The 16258-nt window shown below is 47.4% G+C and overlaps 1 protein-coding gene across 1 annotated transcript in view; it reads left to right on the forward strand.

The window, feature by feature from the left end:
* Nucleotides 1-2794: 2794 nt before the first annotated feature.
* Tmem40 (transmembrane protein 40) overlaps nt 2795-16258 on the forward strand; it is a 48328-nt gene continuing 34864 nt past the window's right edge. Inside the window, exon 1 of the mRNA XM_047535028.1 lies at nt 2795-2817. The gene's annotated coding sequence lies outside the window, so the exon portion shown is untranslated. The remainder of the gene's footprint in view (nt 2818-16258) is intronic.

The following is a 16258-nucleotide window of genomic DNA, read 5'->3' on the forward strand; positions in this document are numbered from 1 at the left end:
AGGGCTCCGCGCTCTGGGCCCCGGCCCCAGCCTCCTGCCCGGTGGACAGCGCGGCAGCGGCTGGCACATCCCCAGAGACCCAGAGCGCACCACCCGCCCCGGGCCAACACCTCCCTGGGATCCCTGTGGTCCCAGCTCTGCCCTGTGGACCCCTTGACCCTGATCGCTGTCATGGACGTGGCATCAGAGAGCCCGTTTGCCCTCGCAGCTTTTTCTCTTCTCCTGCTGTACAGACTTGGCCAAGTTACTTGACCTCTCTGAGCCCCAGCTTTCTGATCCGTAGACAGTCGAGCAAGAGAAACTGTCAGCTAAAGCTGGTTCAGTCCTCACCCGGGCCTTCACTAGCCTATGCTTGCCTGCCCCAGAACCAGACAGGATGTGGAAGGGAACATCCAGTCACACCAAGTCTCTTGCCACCCTCAACCCTCAGGACGTCAGGGTCAGTTTTTTTCATTTTATAGCCATGCAGCTCAGGAAGGAGGATCACAAGTTGGAGACCAGCCTCAGTAGCTTAGAGAGACCCTGTCTCAAAATATCAGCTGGGGTTGCAGCTCAGCAGCAGAATGCTTCTGACTTCCATCCCCAGTACAAACAAAACAGGGGGGATTGAACCCCTGGGGCACTTGACCACTGAGCCGCATCCCCAGCCCTTTTTGATTTTTTATTTTCAGACAGGGTCTTGCTAAGTTGTTTAGGGTCTCACTAAGTTGCTGAGGCTTTGAATTTGTGATCCTCCTACCTCAGCCTCTCAGGCAGCTGGGCGTACAAGTCTTGCAATGAAACTCATTTCACTGCTTGTCCCACAGCTGAAGTCTGCAGGCCTCTGCAACTAGGGTTACCGGTGATATTGTCTTATGACTTTTCTTTCTTTCTTTCTTTTTTTTTTGTACCAGGGATTTAATCAGGGGCACTTAACCATTCAGCCACATCCCCAGCCCTCTTTTACATTTTAGAGACAGAGTATTGCTGAGTTACCTAAAACCTAAGTTGCTAAAGCTAGCTTTTAACTCGAGACCCACCTGCCTCAGCCTCCAGAACCCCTAGGACCGCAGGTATGTGCCACCATGCCGGGGTAGCGTTAGGGATTTTTACTGCAGTTTGGGCCTCTACTATTACAGCGGACCAACTTCCAGGGATCTGTGGATTGGGTGAAATCCACAGACGCCAACGAGATAAATGCAGCAAAATTTATTGAAACAGCAAGCGATATCTGGAAGATAACCAAAAACCCATTAGTATACTAGTGGAGTCGTTTATATAGCACTTGGTTCACTGCGATTGGTCCAAACATGCTAATCAGGGTTTGGAACGCACTAACGCTATTGGTCAATTCTTTTAAGTGCCAACTTCTATCCTTTGCCCCACTTCCATTTTCTCTTGTAGTCAGGAAGGGAGCGGTTGAGATGGTGGGTTGGGATTGCGTGCTGTACTGTGCCCAGGCCTGGCCTCTGGAGGAAGACAGGTCGACCTTGGCTCACCGTAGCGCTGGCTCCCTGTGCCTGCATGGCAGGCTCCATGTGACCATGACTGGTGTTTGCATCCCTTGCGCTTCTACCTCCCTGGGTTACCACTCCACCACTCCAACCCACCCAGGCTGCCGCTCCACTGCTCCAACCGTCTCTCCACACCGTCACACCACTGCCGCTTCTTGGCAGGGACCAGTAGGCTGGCTGTGTGGCTTGGCAGCCTGGGAATCATGTCATTATGGTTTGGATCTGTAGGCTCCCTGTTTTTTAGTATTTGTTAAGATTTATGACCTATGGGATGATCTTTTTACACGTTGAAAAAGAAGGCGCATTTTCTAAGTGATGGTGCAGAGCTTTACCGTGTATCTATTCTATCAAGTTTCTTAGTTTGTTGTTAGTATTCCTAATAAATTTTCACGTTTCAGTAAGGTTGTTTGTAATATGGCAAGATCGTTTTGTCACATTCTGCACTCCATCCGGGAATCCCCTGACCTGCTAAATGATTTTTATGAAATTTGAATTTGTTAAGATTTACCATTTGTGCTGAAAAATTGTGTGGGTTTTTACAAATGCATAGAGTCATGTATTTTACCATCCTGATTTCATCATCCTAAAACATTCCTGGCGCTCCGTCTACTCACCTGACATCTAGTGCCTCTGGCAACCACACCTCTTCTCTCTCTCTTTTTTCCACCAGGAATTGAACTCAGGGGGGCTATAACAATGACCTACATTCCAACCTCTATAGTTTTTATTTTAAGACAGGGTCTCCCTAAGTTGCTTAGGGCCTCACTAAGTTATTGAGTGTGGCCTCCAACTTTTGAACCTCCTGCCTTAGCCTCCTGAGTTGCTTGCATTACAGGTGTGCACCACCGTGCCCGGCATCCATTTATCTTTCTACTATCACCATAGTTTGGCCTTTTCCAGAATGTCATATAATTGAAATTGCACAGTATATGGTCTTTTCAGAAAAATGGTTTTCTTCACTTAGTAATATGCATTTAAATTTGCTCCATGTCTTTTTGTGGGAAACAGTTGGTTTATAACAACTCCTTGCTGGGGTTTGGCAGTGTCCCCTTAAGGCTTACCTGTTAAAGACTTGGTCCTCCACCTGTGGTGCTATTGGAGATGGTGGAACCTTTAAGAGGTGGGGCCTAGGGACAGGAAGTGAGGTCATGGGGCGTGGCTTAGAAAGGGATATTGAGAAGCGCCCCTCCCACTCTTCCTCATTGCTTCCTCCGCACCTTGATGTGAACTGGTGTCTTCTGCTGTTCGCTAGTGTCATGATGGCTTCTGCTGCCACAGGCCGAGCAGCTGAGCCAAGCCGCCGTGGACCGAAGCTTCTGGAACTGTGAGCCAAATGAACTTTTCCTCTTTTTAAGTTGGTTATCTTAGTTATTTTGTGACAGCAATGGAAAGCTGACTAAGTCGCCTCTGCGCTAGAGTTTGACCAAACTCTAGCATGACTTTTAGAAGCATAAAGATGACCCTAGAATGACCCTAGCACCCTGTTTATGTATTTGCGGTGCCAGGGATGGACCCCAGGGTATCACCAGGCAAGCACTCTATCACAGAGCTACATCCTGAGCACCCCAGCACCCCATTTAAAAGCATGCCTGAAAAATCTCAAGCTACCATGAGAATTTATGGTAACCTCGTGTCCTAACCCGCTGGTGAGCGTAAGTTCATGACCTCCCAGCCTTAGCTCGTTTACTAAAAACGCGCTTGCGCTCACGCCTGGAGGTCAAAGCAGAAGGATCACAAGTTCGAGGCCAGCCTCTGCACAGCCTTGTCTCAAAATAATAAAAAGGGCTGAGGATGTAACCCGTGGGAGGGTACCTTTGGGTTCAATCCACAGTACTGCAAAAAGTTTTAAAAATTACATGTATGATTACACGAATGGTATGCATCTACATCGTGCACAACCATAGAAACGAAATAATGTATCCCATTTGTGTACAATGAATCAAAATACAGTCTGTAAAAATAAAAAAAAATCAACATTATATAATCCTGAGAGATTTATTTTTCTTAGAGAATATAGTTGGCATATTATAAGAAATAAAATAAAAATTTAACATTGCTAATATGTATCTTTTACAACACAGAAGTGTCTTTCTGAAGAACTTGTGATCCATTCCTTTGAAATGTAGTAGAAAAGGGCTGAGGGTATAGCTCAGTGGTAAAGTACTTGCCTAACGTGTAAGGTCCTGGGTTCGATCCCAAGTACCAGAGGCAAAAAAGAAAGAAAGAGAGAAAGAAATGCAGTAGGAAGAATAGGGACTCTCTCCTTATTCCTATGGAAGAATAGAATCCTAACTTTGAGGCGGCACAGAGGTGGGGCACTTGTTTAGCATGCATGGGGTTGCAGGTTTCATCCCCAGATCAACACACAAAAAAGGATTTTAACTTCCTTAACTGATAGCTAACAGACAGCTGGCCTGATCATATTTACAGTGACCAAATCTTTGTAATTACACATCTTTGTAATTTTTCATGTCTCTGATCCTGCTGAGGTCCCACACTCTTCTCCCTAATACTCCTGTTAAGACAACCAGCCTCAGCAGTTTGGGGACTGGGGATGTAATTTAGTGGTAGAGTGCACCCTGGTTCAATGCCTAGTCCTGGGGGGGCGGATGTGGGAAAGAAGAAAGAAAAAAGAAAAAGAAATGTTACCAAAGTCTTGATTACTACGGTTTTATAGCAGATCTTAAAGATGGGTAGTGTCAGTCCTCTGACTTGGTTCTTAACCTTGTTGATATCTATAAAGCAGCTTGCTGGGGTTTTTATTGGAATTGCATTGAACTAATAGATCAATTGGGGAAGAATTGACATCTTAACCATATCGAGCCTTCCAGTCCATGAACACAGACTCTCTCTTCATTTATTTACATCTTTGATTTCTTTCTTCAGAGTTTATACTTTTCCACCTACAGATCCTATATATATATATATATATATATATATATATATTTTTTTTTTATATATATATTTAGTTAGATTTATTCCTAGCTATTCCTTTTTTTAGGTAATGCTGCTAGCTATCTCAGTTGTTAAGGCAGAGTAGCCCTTTGCAATGAGGTATGTTTTGCAGTTTTGACTCTGGGAAGTGCTACATCAAGGTACCAGATTTGTTGTCTTGCCAAGAGCCTGCTTCTTGGTTAACAGATGGCAGAAAGGGCAAGGGAGTTCTGTGGGGTCTCCTTTATTTGGTTAAGGCAATTAAGGCACTAACACCTTTCATGTGGAGTCTCCCAAAGGCCCACCTCCAATACTATCATATTGGGGATTAAATTTTAGGCATAGGAATTTGGAGGGTACGCAAACATTCAGAGTCTGTTACCTCTTGGTCAAATGTTACTACTGTGACTCTTGCCATCACATCCACATCCCAGATAGCTGGACTGAGAAGAAGAGGAAAGAAGCCTGGTGCAGTGGTGCATGCCTGTAATCCCAGTGACTTGGGAGTTTTGAGTCAGGTTCACAAATTGAAGGCCAGCCTGAGCACCTTAGCAAGATACTATCTCAAAACAAATAAATAAAAGGAACTGGGGATGTAGCTCAGTGGTAAGGCACCCTTGGGTTCAGTCCCCAGTCCAAAAAAGAGAGGAGGGGAAAAAGACAACAGTCACATTCTTGTGCATATTAAGGAAAGTTCTCAGAAGCTACCACCAGATACTTCTGTTAAAATCCATTGACCACATGTAACTATTAGGGCACCAGAAAATGTAGTCTGTATTGTGGTAGCCACGTGCCCAGCTATTTCTATGGACAAGAAAACATACTCAGTTTCTGGTGCAAAGAGTTAGTACCGCCTAATTCTTTTTTTAGGTACCAGGGATTGAACTCAGGGGCACTCGATCACTGAGTTGCTTAGTACCTCACTAAGTTGCTGAGGCTGGCTTTGAACTTGCCACCCTCCTGCCTCAGCCTCCTGAGCCACTGGGAGTATAGGCATGGCCTCTGTGCCTGGCAATACCTCCTAATTCTTCTCAAGGCACTGGAAGGTCTCTTTTTATTTTCCCAACACTTCACATACATTGCAGAGTATCTTTTGTTCTTTCAGGTGCATATTCCCCAACATATCCTGTTTCTCACCTTTGCTCTAGTTCAGGTTCAGCAAACTATAGTCCCACAGCCCACACTTAGCCCACCACCTGATCCTGGAACGCAGCCATGCGCATGCATTGAGTATTTTCTGTGACTGCTTTCACACTGCAGAGGTGAATTGTTGCAGCAGGGACCACCTGACCTGCAAAGCTTAAAATCTCCCTCTGGCCTTTTACAGAAAGCATTTGTCAACTGCTGAGTCTGCCTGGGCCCCAAAGCCCTTCCAACCCCACCTTTCACATAGACTTACTCTCAGGGGTTGCTTTTCTCCCCCAGGATTATAAATATATATCAAGAGATTGATATATATATATAAATATATATCAAGAGAAAGCTTAGATATTCAAAATAGGGACCAGTCCAGTAAACTACGATGCAGTCACATGAGGCAGACATTTAAAAAATTGTTTTAGAAGAATGTTCACTTAAAAAGTCAACTTTTACCAAGTGTGGTAGTGCTTGCCTTTCATCCCAGTGACAGGGAGGCTGAGGTAGGAGGATCTCAAGTTCTAGGCCAGCCTCAGCAACTTGACAAGACCCTAAACAAGACTATCTCAAAAATAAAAATAAAACCATTTGGGGATGTGGCACAGTGATAAAGTGTCCCTGAGTTAAATCCCTGGTACCAAAACAACAACAAAAAGTTAACTTTGTCTTTTCTCCCTCAACCCTCCCAGTACTGGGGATTGAACCCAGGGTATTCTATCACTAAGCTACATCCCGGCACCCCCTGTTTTTTCCTCTGCTTTTTATTGGTCTTAGCCCTTTTGATCTTTTATGTTCAGACAGGATCTCACTAAATTGCCGAGACTGGCCTTGAAATTGGGATCCTCTTCCTCAGCCTCCCGGCTCACTGGGATTACAGGTGTGCACCACCATGCCCAGCAAATGTCTAAATTTTCACACTATTATATGGTGACTTAGGCGTGGGGATTTAATAAGCAACATCCTCACTCCCTTTCCCAGGCCAGGAGGCAGGCAGGTGGAGATAAAGGTGTTCAAAGACGGAGGTTTTTAATGCCTGTCACAAGGGGCTTACTAATTTCTATAGTTTGAATGTGGAATGTCCCCCAAACTCCTGTGTGTTATAGCTCAGTTGGTAGAGAGCTTGCCTCGCAAGGACAAGGTCCTGGGTTCAGTCCCCAGTACCCAGCACCACACACACACACACACACACACACACACACATACACATACACACAGAGCTTGATCTTCAACTTGGCACTGTTGGAAAGTGGTGGAAACTTTCAAGAGGTAGGGCCTCTGGTGTCACATGCTTGTAATTACAAGTACTCAGGAGATTGAGACCAGAAGATCTAAGTTTGAAGCCAAACTGGAAACGTAGCAAGACCCTGTCTGAAAATAAAAAAGGGTGGAGAATATAGTTCAGTGGTAGAGTGTCACTGGGTTCAATCCCCAGCATAGTGTGCACCCACACACATACAAAGTGGGGCCTAACGGGAGGTATTAAGTTGTCCTTGGGGTTATATGCTTACAGGGAATTGTGGGAGTTCATTTTTTTTCTCTTGTTCTTTTTCACACCTGACCTTGAGGTGAATGGGCTTCCTCCACCACAGACTTCATCACAATGCACTGTGCTGCCAGAGACCCAGAGCAAGGGGGCCGGTCATGGACAAACCTCCATAACTATGAGCTAAAATAAACCTTTCTTCTTTTTAAGACGATTATCTCAGGTGTTTTACTACAGTAACAAAGCTGACCAGCATCCCAGTTTTGCCCTTCTGTGTTAGCAGATTTTTGGGGTCTACTACATGGCTAAGGACAAAGAGTGGCCCCTCTCAAACCTGGTAATCTAAGTGTTTCCTTCTCCTAGGCTGCAGGAAGGATCAGCCCCAAGTTCCAGGGAATCCTATCCCTGAGCCACCTAAAGCAACCTGTATAGCCCACATTTGTAACAAGTGAAATATTTGTGCATAGAAAAAAAGATAAAGGAGATAAACCCCTCGGTCAACAGTGGTTATTTCTGGTGTTTAGAATTCCAAGAAATATTTGTTTTTTCTTGTCTACCTGTACTTATATTTTAGTTTCTGTAAAGAATTGGTGCTGTCAAGGAGTGGGAGAAGTTCTTAAAAAACTGAAATAACCAAATCCCAGCCAACTTACAAACCCACCTCTCACCTCCTCCTTGAGGCTCCCCGCTTTCCCACACTCCTGTCCTGCTCCGTTTCCCTTGCTGCTTCCGTCTCCATGCCAGACTGAGAAGACCTTTTCCTTCATGCGTGTGGTGTGGAGGTTGAACCCAGGGCCTCTCGCCTACGAGTCAGGTGCCCCACCCTGAGCTCTGTCCCCAGCCCAGCCAATCCTCTGTGACCAGAAAAGAGTCAGGAATAGGAAGAAAGTGGGTGTTTAGAGCCAGAGTCCCGCATTCAAGAGCTAATGTCGCCACTTGGCCCTCGCTGTTAAATGCAGTCGCCCTGCTTCCCCTTGCCCGGCCCTATGGGTGGCACTCCGTAGACATCAGAGGAGCCAAAGTGACAGAGGTGGTGAAGAGCCAGAAAAACAAGAAAGATAAGGCTGCGGACGTGTTTTGTAGACTTAGGAAATGGAGGTTTCCATCATCCTCCACCCCTGGAATGAGGCGCAGGACCCACTGATTCCTGGGCCCTCCACCCTGTAGGGACCCCATCGGTGTCTGAAGGTGGGTTTTGTCTGCCCAGTGATCATCGTCATGTGTTCTGGTCCATGGTCACAGCTCAAGCAGGACCACCTTCTGCCCCAAGAGCAGCCCCTGCCCCAGAGTCATGTCACCGGCTCCCGTGGGTGTGCTGGGCTGCGCCCTCTGGACCCCACTCTCTGTCAGAATCAAGCCAGAGCCTCATCTGGTGCCCTGTGTTGTGAGTTTGCACTCTTGTCTGTCACACGTTTTGGGAGTCGTGCAGGTTACTGGGAGGCGGTGGCTGACCCCCAGCCTGTGGGGAGGTCAGAGTCAGCGTGTCCCTTCAGGTACTTACTAAGTGCTAAACACGGGACTCAGACAGGCAGGCTGGTCAGAGATGGGGTGAGGAGACAGAGCGGAGGAGTCACCTCTGGCTGTGTGGTCTTGGCAAGTGTTTCCTCCTCTAGAAAATGGAAACAGTAGCAGCCACCCCAGAAGGCAAAGCTCTTGGCAGAAAGGCTGGCACATGGCGAGCCTGCAGTGAGGGGCAGCTTCGCATCTGAGAGGGGACGTGGATAGTTACCCATGGTGCTAAAGGTACAGAGGCAGGAGGAACCCTGGGGCCTGTGAGGCTCATTTTATGTGTCAACCTGACTAGGCTGAGGGACACCCAGCCATGTAGTGAAACATGCTTTTTTTTTTTTTTAAAGCATTTATTTATTAATTTATTTTTGTAGGACTGGAGATGGAACCCAGGGCTTCATGCACGGGAGGCAGGCGCTCTACCACTGAGCCACACCCAGCCCGCCCATCCTTCCTTCCCTCCTTTTCTTTCTTTCTTTTTTTATTTTTGGTGCTGGGGTGCTAAACTCAGGGGTGCTTTACCACTGAGCCACATGCCCAGCCCTTTTTATAAAAATATATTTTTATAAAATATATTTTATCTAGAGACAAGGTCTCCCCAAGTTGCTTAGGGCCTCACCAAGTTGCTGAGGCTCCTGCACCTGCTCCTGCCTCCAGCATGGCTGGGATTACAGGTGTGCAGGGAATAAACATTCTTTCTGGGCGTGTCTGTGGGGGTGTTTTTGGACAAGATCAGGGTTTGAATCTGTAGACTAAAAAACGAAGGTTCAGCCACCATTGTCATCCAAGGCATCAAACGCCCAACCGTACAGAAAGGCAGGGGAAGGGCACATTCATCTCTCTGCTTGAGCAGGGACACCCACCCTGTGTCCCTGGACATGGGTGCTCCTCCTCCAGCTTTCCTGGCATCCAGTTTGCAGACAGCAGAGGGCGAAACCTCAGCCTCCATGATCAAGTGGCCGATCCCTCATGGTCACTATTCCTGTGTGCTGTTGCTTCTGTGGTGCAGAGGAGGGATGTGGGAGGGGGAAGGCCAGAGCCAGGTGCTGGGGAGCAGGGACGTTCTCCAGGCAGAGAAGTGGGCTCACGGTAGTCCAGGTGCACGCACTCGCGCTTGCATGCTGTCATTGGATGCTGTTTTCACTTCTCACACCCAAGGGACAGGTTTGTCCTGTGATACTGCCTAGTCTTGAGCTCAGCCCAGACACAACCCCCGAGGGAATCACTTCCTAGAGTTCTTGAGAGAACTCCCAGGCTGAAAGCAGTGTGCCACAAAAATGAGCCCATTCCAGACACTTGGGTCTCAGGGTACCGTTAAAGAAGCCACCGTGATGGTGCAGGTCTGTAACCCTAGCGACTTGGAAGACGGAGGCATGAGGTTCACGGGTTCGAGGCCAGCCTGGGCAGTTTATTTTCTTTCTTTCTTTTTGGTGCTGGGGATTGAACCCAGGGGCACTCAACCACTGAGCCACACCCCTACTCTTATTTTGTATTTTATTTACTCACTGAGTTGCTTAGCATCTCACTGTTGCTGACGCTGGCTTTGAACTTGTGATCCTCCTGCCTCAGCCTTCTGAGCTGCTGGGATTACAGGTATGTGCCACCATGCCCAGTATCAGCCTGGGCAATTTTGTGAGATCCTGTCTTAAATAAAAAGGGCTGGGATGTAACTCAGGGGTAGAGCACTTGCCCAGCAAGGATGAGGCCCTGGATTCATCCTTCATATTACCAAAAAAAAAAAAAAAAATTTAAGAGCCTTTTTTTCTTTCTTTTTTTTTTTTTTTGGTAATAGGGATTGAATCCAGGGGTGCATTTACCACTGAGCTATATCCCCAGTCCTTTTTATTTTTTATTTTGAGACAAGCTTGGTAAATTGCCCAGGCTGGCCTTGAACTTGCAATCCTTCTGTCTCAGCCTCTGAGTCACTGGGATTACAGGTGTGCACCTCCCACCCAGCTTAAGAACCTTGTCTTGATCTTCCGCCTTCCCTTCTCCTCCCTTCCATCTTTCCTCCTTCCTCACTTCCTCTGTATTTGTCATAAAGGTCAAAAGCCCACACTCCCCACCCCCATACTGGGGATCCAACCCAGGGCACCCATTTATTCACGGTGACTGTTGAATACCTCCTCAAGAACACAATCAGCTGACGGCGCCAACAGCTGCAGGGTGGAATCGCCAAGCCTGGTACAACTAACTCACAGCTGTGGATGCCATGATAACACTTCCCGCCAGGGCTGTCCTGGTGTCCCGATTGCTAAACGCATCCCTTCTGTTCAGAGATGGAATCCACAGTCTAGATGCTTCTGAAGAACAGTATCCTCTCTGATGCCGCAGCACATGGACCCGGTGACACTCTGCATCCTGAAAAACGTGGGTTATGGAACCTTCTGAACACACACAAAGAGGGAGAGAACAGTATAACGAATGGCCACACGTGACTCTCCCGCCCTCCGCTGCTGCCGCGTTGGCCTGTCCCGCTTCATCCCTTCCACTCTTACACTGTGGAGTGCTTCCGAGGGAATCCCAGACATGGTGTCATGTTACTGGCAGCCACTGTGGCCTGCATCACCCGTAGATGACATCGTTCTCACATACCTGCCAGGCCATTATCATCTGTAATAAAAAATTCCTTAAATAAATTCATGTCTGTATTGAAATGTCCTACCTCGTGTCAGAGGTGTCTGTTTGAAATGGGTTTGTGAGAAGAGCATTCACGAACTCCTCTTTAATCTCCCCCTTCCTGCTGTCCCCGGCCCAGCTCAGCTCCAGGCAGGGCTGATGGCCTCTGCCTCCCCTCCCCCAGCCCAGGGCGCCACACAGCATGGCTCTTGGCTGAGTGTCCCTGCGCAGACCTCTGCGTAGATGCCTCATTCAACAGCAGTTTCCTAAACTTCAGTCATCCACAACATCCTTCTAGAACTCTCTGTATTTTCCCTTTATACATAATTTGAATTATAATATTACATCATACTTATAATTTTAAGTATTATATTATAACTTTTCTTTTTAACTCATTTCTTTACTTAAAATATCTGCTTGGGTGTGTATGTGCACACGCACAGTACAGGCAATTGAATCCAGGGTCGCTCTACCACTGAGCTACGTCCTCAGTCCTTTTCATTTTATTTTATTTCAGGGTCTGAGGTGCCCAGGCCGGCCTTCGACTTGCCATCCTCCTGCCTCAGACTCTGGAGTAGCTGGATGACAGGCAGGCGCCACCACACCTGGCAAAATTTCAAAGAAATTTTCAAAGAAAACTTCATGTTACTACCCAAGATGGGACCCTAGTACTAGCTACTATAAATGAAAACTAGCTATTAAAGAAAAAAGGCAAAATAGCAGGAAAGCAGAGCCAGGTTTTTTGTTTGTTTGTTTTTGTTTTTTTTTGCGGTGCGGGGGATCGAACCCAGGGCTTTGTGATTGACAGGCAAGCACTCTACCAACTGAGCTCCTCAGCCCCAGAGCCAGGTTATTACATTGCACTGAGATGGCTAGCATGTCTGCTGAAGATTGTGCGCCTGGGGCTCATGTTCGCTTGTGAGAAGAGGGGAACAGAAAGGCAGGGTGTGTTAAGGCGCTATAATAATAGTTAACTCAGTTATAAGCACTTTAAGTGTACCAGTTAATACTAACAATAGCCAGGAAGGTGGGTACTTGTTCGCCCCGTTTGTGGGTGAGAAAACCAAGAATCAGAGAGGCTAAGTAACCTCCCTAAGTTCACTCAGCCAGTTAGTCCTAGAGTTAGGATTCACATTCAAACTGTCTCTAGTCATAAACACCATGTTAGTTGGAAGGCCCCAGACAATTTGAAAATGGAACCTCTTTTCAATGAGGTGATTCTGATATCTGATCCTATCCCAGCTATGGGATTTTTGTTCGTTTGTTTTTGTTTTGGTATATGGTAACTAATAGCAGGATTCTTTATGCCATATTTTTACATTCATGAACAAAATGTGATCATTTGGTACGTTCCCTTTGTGTTTGGCTTTGATAACCTCCTGAACCGCCAGAGATCAGCGTGGCTGACTCACCCCTACAGGGTAAACTAAATCCTTTCACAGCCAAGTCCTCCGGCCTCCTCCTATGGCTTCTCTCCTCTTCCCTTCTTCTCCAGGAAGGCGGAGCTCTTTAATTTGTTAACTATGGGCAGCTCAGGGCAGTCTCTGGCTGAGAGATGATGGCTTTTAATCTCTCAACTAAGACACTTGCCAAGCGTCGCTCCTGGATGAGCCCAGGGACACGGAGTCAGGAGCTGCATCTTATCCGCTCTTAAAACCCCAGCTGTGTGCTGGGCTCAAGCAAGCTCGCAGTAGACCCTCAAAATGAGACCAGGAACGTAGCTTTTTCCCTGAGCATGGCCATCCAGGCTGCCCGGCCCTGCACACCCTGTTTTCCCATTTCCCTGGAGCTCGCTTGCTGGAACCCCTGCCCAGAACAGTGGAGAGCAGAGTCTGGCTGTGCTGCTTCCGCCCTGTGAAGGAGGCTGCTTCTGTTGGGCCAGGCCTGTAAGGACTCAGGGCCCAGCTCAACCCAACGTGGTAAGGACCTTTCTTCATTTCTCTCTTCACCCCAGTCCTACTGTCTGCATATAAAACCCCAAGGACCTCAGAGCCCAACATGACCATAGGAAATTGACCCCAAACCCCCTACCCATGTTCTCTCCTCTCTCTAGTGGAGCTGTGGTCCTCAGGAAAGAAGACACCTTCCCATGATTGTCCCCACTTACTTTTCTCCAAGGAAAGTCTTTCCCCTGTTTCCTGAAAGCCAAATATTTATCTTCTGGGACCCATGGAATTCATCTGATGGCTCTACTTTCTTTCCTCTATAGAAAGTGAGTATCAGGGCAGACAGGGAGGAGCTGTAAGGAGTTTGGTAACTGAACCCCCAAACCTTAACACTAGGTCACTGTGTGACCTCAAGCAAGTTACTTAACCTCTCTGTGCCTTGATCTGCGAAGTTCACTGGGTAGCTGCTCCGAGATCAGACCTTTCCCTCACCTACAAGAAGGTTCCTATTTGCTGGACACAGGGTCCTTTTTGGAGATTGGCCCTTCCTCTGAGCAGAAGTCCCTCTCCTTAGTCTGACTTCAGCCAGGGCACAGTGGCAGTGGCTGCTTACTGCAGTGGGCATCCATCTGGGATGAGGGGAGGAGCAGAGATGAGCACTGGAGATTGAGGTTCTTGTCCCACCTCTGCCCCTAAACTCCTGGTGCATCTGCAGCCCTGGGTTAACCCCTGGGCCTGGGAGTCCTCATCTGTAAAATGTGCTTAAGAATGGCTTTTCAGCTGACCTTTGGGACCTGTGAATAGACAAGAGAACGACTGGTCAGCACTTTCATAGGGTGGCCCAGAGACGGGGAGAAAATTTGCACACCACAGAGCTGACAAAGGATTATCATCTGCCATATAGAAAGAATCCCTAACACTCAACAGCAAAGTACGAGCCGTCCCATTAGGAACCGGGCAAACAACACGAGCAGACATTGCACCAAAGAAGATGCACAGAGGTGGCGAATAAGCACACAGGAAGAGGGCCCGCATTGCCAGCCTTGAGGGAAGCGCACAGTGGATCAGTCAGAATGGCTGAAACGGAAGAGGTGACAGCACCACACCTGGTGAGGATGTGGAGAAACAGGACCCTCATCCCTTGCTGGTGGGAACATGGAATGGTCCAGCCGCTCTGGAAATGAATACGGCCATTTTTTAAAATACTGGGCATGCAACTTGCAATTCCAGTCCTGGGCATTTTTCCCAGAGAAATGACCATTTATAGTGGTTTTATTCATAATGGTCCCAAATTGCAAACAACCAGTGGGTAAATGACTGAGCACTATGGCCCTTCCACGCCATGGAATACTACTCTGCATCCAAAAGGAGCAAGCTATAGATATGGGGAACGTGGAAGGGTCTGGATGAATCTGCAAGAATTAGTCTAAGTGAAAGAAGGCGATCCCAAAAGGTTACTTACTGTACAATTCCGTTTACATACAATGGAGCAACATTCACTTTGATCTCATAAGATGTCCTAAATCTTACTTGTTCAAGGGATTTTTCTGCTTTTAAAAAAAAGTAGGAAGTTTGTTGCATCTAAATTCCTCATTTTGCCCTTGTGAGGATGAGTTAGGATTTTTCCCTCCACTTTATTATTTTTTTAAAAGTTAATGTTTTAAATTCTCTCAGGATTACCAGGTTCTACTTTCTGCCTTCAGCCATGGCAGGTTTTCTTCAGGCCCATTTTACAGATGAATCCACTCAGGCCTGCAGGTCCAGAGTGAGTCAGGCTTGATCTAGATGTAGGAATATTTTAAGTTCCATCTCAAATAGCGTTTACTCTGGTTTCTCAAAGAACAGACAGTTGCAAAGATTCTAGCATAGGACAGAAGCCAGATTTAAACTTTGAATACATATTTAAACAGCACATAGAGGGGCTTCTCAGCCTGCCGGTTAACTTGGAGTTTCCCTGTGGAGGAGTAGAAAAAGCCCCAGCCCCTTCCCAGGCATGTGAATTTGATCAAATCGTTTAAACTTTGTAGTCCTCGCTTTTCTCATCTGTGAAATGGGCATAATACTCTCTGGATTAGAGGCTTTATTTCATAGATGCTCTCAGGTGGTTAAGACAGGCTCTGCCCATGCACCTGTCCCTTTAGTGTCCAAGTAAAAACACGTGTGAAGAACCAGGCTCCTGGGTGCTCCTAGTAGGCGAACCTTCTTCCTGCTACAGCCACTGGACATGAGTACCAGCCCCAGGGACCCCCTGGCTGCCTCATGAGAATGCAGAGGCTTGGAGAGACTGCCACTAGGCACTGCCTAGAGCCCTGGACACACGTGTCCTCACCCAGGCTGGGGGCCTGCTGCCTCACCGTTTTATGGATAGGGAAACTGAGGCAGGCTGTCTAGCTGTTGTCTCCAGCGCACACGTGCCTGCTGAGTCAGGCAGCCTGACCTGCGGTTTTGGAATGCAGGGAAGCCAGATGCCACGCTCATCTGCTGAGCTGGCTCCCCGGGGCCATCAGCTGTGCCGCAGGACGGTGAAGAGTGCCCTGTGAATCACGCACGCACACATGTGCACCCAGGGCAGGGAGGTCACTCAGGTTGGAGCCGAGCTGGGACCTCCCTGGCCTCTCTGGCAGGTGCGTCATGGCCTTTGACATCTGTCGCCCTTGCCTGAGGGACAGGAAATGCCCTGAGGTGGTGCATTCATCCTGGGCCAGGTCCACACACAGCGAGGAGCTGCTGGAGGAGCAGAGCGGGGGTGTCGTAAGCTGGAACTAGGAAGCAGACAGAAGGTGACGAATAGTTTTGGGGGGCAGGCATTTAAAGCTTCAAATGGTAGGAAGCGTGTGTAGTCCACTAGGTCTCAAACTGGGGGCAGGCATGAGTCACCTGGTCAGGGCTCGTTAACATACAGATTGTAGAGCCCACTCCCAGAATTCTGATTTAGTAGGATTGGGATGGAGCCTCAGAGTTTGCGTTTCTAGAAGGTTTCCAGGTGATGCTGAGGCTACTGGTGTGAGGCTACCTTGAGAATCATGTAGTTCGCTTCCTCTCCCCTGCTTAAGAATGGTGCTCAAGTTTCTTACATATTTCTGGGGACAGAAGACTCATTGCTTTTATCATCAATTTGTTTCATTTCTACATAGTTCTTATTTTGGAGATAGGAATTTTTTTTATTCTTTTTAGTTATAAATGACAGCAGAATGTGT

The sequence above is a fragment of the Sciurus carolinensis genome, chromosome 19 (genome assembly GCF_902686445.1).
Source record: "Sciurus carolinensis chromosome 19, mSciCar1.2, whole genome shotgun sequence".
Classification (NCBI taxonomy): Eukaryota; Metazoa; Chordata; class Mammalia; order Rodentia; family Sciuridae; genus Sciurus; species Sciurus carolinensis.